Source organism: Aegilops tauschii, chromosome 3, assembly GCF_002575655.3.
Source record: "Aegilops tauschii subsp. strangulata cultivar AL8/78 chromosome 3, Aet v6.0, whole genome shotgun sequence".
Taxonomy (NCBI): Eukaryota; Viridiplantae; Streptophyta; class Magnoliopsida; order Poales; family Poaceae; genus Aegilops; species Aegilops tauschii.
Window position 1 is genome coordinate 421,189,289 of NC_053037.3, and position 4,181 is coordinate 421,193,469.

Consider the following 4,181-nt stretch of genomic DNA (forward strand, 5'->3'; position numbering starts at 1 on the left):
GTCAGATAACCACATTCATTTCTTTCACCAATCGATTGTGATGGAATGCCAAAAAAAGTTGTACGGGTCCATATGATTAAAAATGCATAAAAAGGACGGATTTGATTTAGAAGTGTGCCTGAAAACTAAGTATAAGTGCTAAAATGTAAAATGACCAAAGAGATAAGGTTTTCCAGTCCTGCTCTCTTTGATTCCATTCAGACAACGTTGGCTCAGCAGAGTCGTCGCCGGCTCGACACCGTGAGTTATAGAAGTGGCAGGAGCAGCGAAGGGGCCGACCACCGCCGTGTGTCACCGTCCCACGCCCAGTTACTGGATGCGGCGAACACACCGCAAGTCGCCGCTCACGGCAACTACGCGCACACACGCAGCAGCCACCGTCACCCCTCGAGCTTTGCCTGGCCGCGCACTGCCCCAACCACACGTGAGCTATTCCGACACCCACTGCCCATGGTCAACCTACGAGCCACACATGCACCATCGTGAAGCGCTGATTGATCCCCTCCATGGCCTCGTGCTCGCCGTCACAGTCCGTCGCCCTCGGGGCGGAGAGGGGCTAGATCCGTGGAGCTGCGCATGGGGTCAGCATATCGTCCTCGTGCTCCTCAATTCTTGTCGGGTATCATTTGGGTCAGGCGGCAGAGATGGCGAATTCCTCCTCGGGTGCCTCAGGTTCGGTTCCTTTGCTTCGCTTGTTCTTTCTGGTTGTCGTATGTTTCCTCAGATTGTTCTGCCTGAATTGAGCTTCTTTGCAGAGTAATGAGTTCCTGGATAGATGCTAAGGAAGTAGAAACATGTACTTGAATACTTGACTTGTTTCTTAGTAAGAATAGTGGTCAAATTCGGGATTGTTCGCTGGAAAAAATATAACTTTTTATTAATATTGCTGTCTAGGTTGATGGATTGGTGCATTTGTTGTGCCTGACAGAGAATTTGTAATTTTGATAGTTTGGCCGATACATTATCTTCTCCTTTTGGATGTTTGTGAATTCCGACATGTCCAATGGGGAAACAAGTGCTCAATTTAGTGACTTCACCTCAAATTTGGTCTTACCTGTTGAATGATCAGGTTGTGTTTTATCTTTAATTTCTCACAGCGGCCACTTACCTGCTGTAAAACTCTTATTTCCTTTGTGCGGGGTGGTACGGCCTTATATTTCAAGAAATGAAATCTTATGGTTATATGCTATCAGTTAAGGTGAATCCGTGAAAGGCTGCTTGAATTGCATGTCTCGCTCAGGTAATGATTCCTTTGTGTAGGGAGCTCTTCTTGGTGCCCCCATAAGTAACGAATTTGCTACTCAAACTGACTGCTTCTTGTGTTAAAATGACGATATGGCTTTATTTATGCGAAATAATCATCCACGTACTTAAAGGTCATCCAAGTACACAATTAGAACCTGTTAGGGCCCTTGCGTGTGTGCACTTCTCTAGTATGACCAGGCATTAGTTGACAAATGAATATACATGGTCTTTATTTCTTCCAATCCAGCTGTAGCCGTGTCCGTCCATTCGAAGTGGTCGGCGCACCGGAGTAGTCGATAAAGTGGTAGTGCTTTTTCTCCCAATCTGGAGATAAAGCGGCTTAAGGCTGCCACGCACCCAGCTAGTTTTTGGACCTGCTTTAAGTCTGTTGGCGTTGCCAATTGTGACAGGGCTCGGATTTTGGCTGGGTTCGCTTCGATTCGTCTATTGGACACAATGAACCCGAGCAGTTTCCCGGCTGGAACGCCGAAGACACATTTTTCCGGATTGAGCCGTGTGTCATATGTTCGGAGGTTGTCGAATGTGAGGCACAGATCTTCCACAAATGATTCGACGTGTTTAGTCTTGATGACCACATCGTCCACGTATGCCTCCACTGTTTTGCCAATTTGTTTTCCCAGACATGTTTGAATCATGCGTTGGTAAGTGGCGCCAACATTTTTGAGCCCGAAGGGCATAGTGTTGAAGCAGAAAGGCCCGTACAGGGTAATAAATGTTGTTGCGGCCTGGTCGGACTCCTTCATATTAATCTAATGGTATCCAGAGTAGGCGTCGAGGAAACATAAAGAATCGTGTCCTGCAGTCGCGTCAATAATTTGGTCAATGCGAGGCAACGGGAAGGGGTCCTTAGGGCAAGCCTTATTGAGGTCTTTGAAATTGACACAAAGGCACCAAGATTTATCCTTCTTCGGCACCATGACCAGGTTGGCTAGCCAGTCCGGGTGTTTGATTTCTCTAATGAACCCAGCCTCGAGTAGTTTGGATAGCTCCTCCCCCATAGCTTGTCATTTGGGTTCAGAAAATCGCCGCAATGTTTGCTTGACTGGTTTGAACACCTTTATTATGTCGAGGCTATGTTCGGCCAGTCTGCGTGGGATTCCAGGCATGTCCGACGGGTGCGAGGCAAATATGTCCCAATTTTCACGCAGGAACACTCGTAGGGCGGCATCGACCGTCGGATCCAGCTATGCTCCGATGGATGCTATCTTGTTAGGATCCGTTGGGTGCACTTGAAATTTGACTATTTCGTCTGCTGGTTTGAAAGAGGTGGATTTGGACCTCTTGTCAAGGACAACGTCGTCTTTGTCCACTGTGGAACGCAAAGTGGTTAACTCCTCGGCCGCGAGGGCCTCAGATAGTGCCTCAAGGGCCAAGGACGCGGTTTTGTTTTCGGCACAGAGTGCTATATCCAGATCGCTGGTGATAGTGATTACTCCGTTGGGCCCTAGCATTTTAAGCTTCAGGTACCCGTAATGGGGTATGGCTTGGAAGCTTGCGAAGGCGTCCCGCCCCAAAATGGCGTGATATCCGCTGTTGAAAGGGGCCACGTGGAAGAGCAACTCTTCGGACCTGTAGTTACCAGGCGTGCCGAATACTACATCAAGTTTAATTTTCCCCAAGCATTGTGCTTCTCGACTGGGGATAATACCTCGAAAGGTGGTACTGCTTTGCTCGATGCGACTCTTGTCCATTTGCATTTTGTCGAGCGTATCTTTGTAGATGAGGTTAAGTCCGCTACCGCCGTCCATGAGCACTTTGGTGAGTCAAAAGCTGTCCACAATTGGGTTTAAGACCAAGGCGGCAGGTGCTCGGACTGATCGGGCCCTTGGTTCGTCATCGACGGCGAAAGTTATGGTCGTATTGCTCCAAGGGTTCCTTGCGGCTACTTGGTTGATTTCGGCGAGGTCGCGGAGCACCCGTTTACGCCGATTATTTGAAGAAAAGGTCTCAAAGATCATAAATACGTTGAAATCGTCATCCTCCGGAGAATGCTTCTCTGGAGTAGTACTGGTGAGGATGGCCTCACCGCTCTTAGCCACTTGCCGGAGTACCCAACATGCCCGAAGGCTATGCGTTGGTTCGGTGTTCGGCGTCGTATGTATCTGGCAGGGCTTGTCGAGCAGTTCGTCCAGGACGGTTCTGTATCCCGTGAAGGGTTTGTTTTTCTTGTCAATGGACTTGTGGTCAGATGCTTCGTAAGGGTGCATCTGCTTTGCCCGTACGGCGGGTTGCTTAAAGGCAGGGGGTTCCCACCGGGCTGTCTGGGCTTTCCAGGCACTTTCCATCGCGTAGTACTTCTGTATTATGTGTGCCAGATCTGTAAAGTGATGTATGCGGCGGCCGTTGAGGGCATTGATAATTCCCTCGTCCGTACAGTTTTGGCAAAAAACTGAAACCGCGTCGTCGTCGCAGCAATCTTTAATCTTGTTTCTAACAAGGAGGAATCTGGCCCAGAAGTGATTGGCCATTTCATGAGGTTGCTGCCGTACATACATTAGGTCACATATGTCTGGAGGGCTTGAATTGCTTGGTGAATATTGATTGTGGTGGGTGGGCGGGCTGAAATCCGAATCCCGACCCACGGTTGGATCTGGAGTTTGAAGAATCTCCGAGGTCACCAGCTCAGGATCAGGAAGGTCCTGGTGACTTCCGGGCTCAATGCCTGATCCTATGTTCGGAGGACACGAGGTCTCTTCCCGAGGATGGGCATCCGGCTCGATGGGCTCAGAAATCCGAATATAGATGGTTCTTAACTTAGGGGAAGAAGCGTCCTCGGCTCGTTCCTCAACGACCGCTACCAGATGGGTGATCGGTGGGGACTTGATCTCCCTCTGGTCGGGTTTAAGCCCAATCCGATCATAGTCTGTTGTGACCCCCAGGGCGGCAATGCGATCTAGCAGCTCGTTCAAAGAAGA

The 4,181-nt window shown here is 49.3% G+C and overlaps 1 long non-coding RNA gene across 1 annotated transcript; it reads left to right on the plus strand.

Annotated features, from left to right (window-relative positions):
* The first annotated feature begins 348 nt into the window (after nucleotides 1-348).
* LOC120976806 (uncharacterized) lies at nucleotides 349-1,043 on the plus strand. The gene is made up of 2 exons (XR_005773241.3): nucleotides 349-672; nucleotides 756-1,043. It is a non-coding gene; the product is annotated as an uncharacterized lncRNA (long non-coding RNA).
* Nucleotides 1,044-4,181: the final 3,138 nt, after the last annotated feature.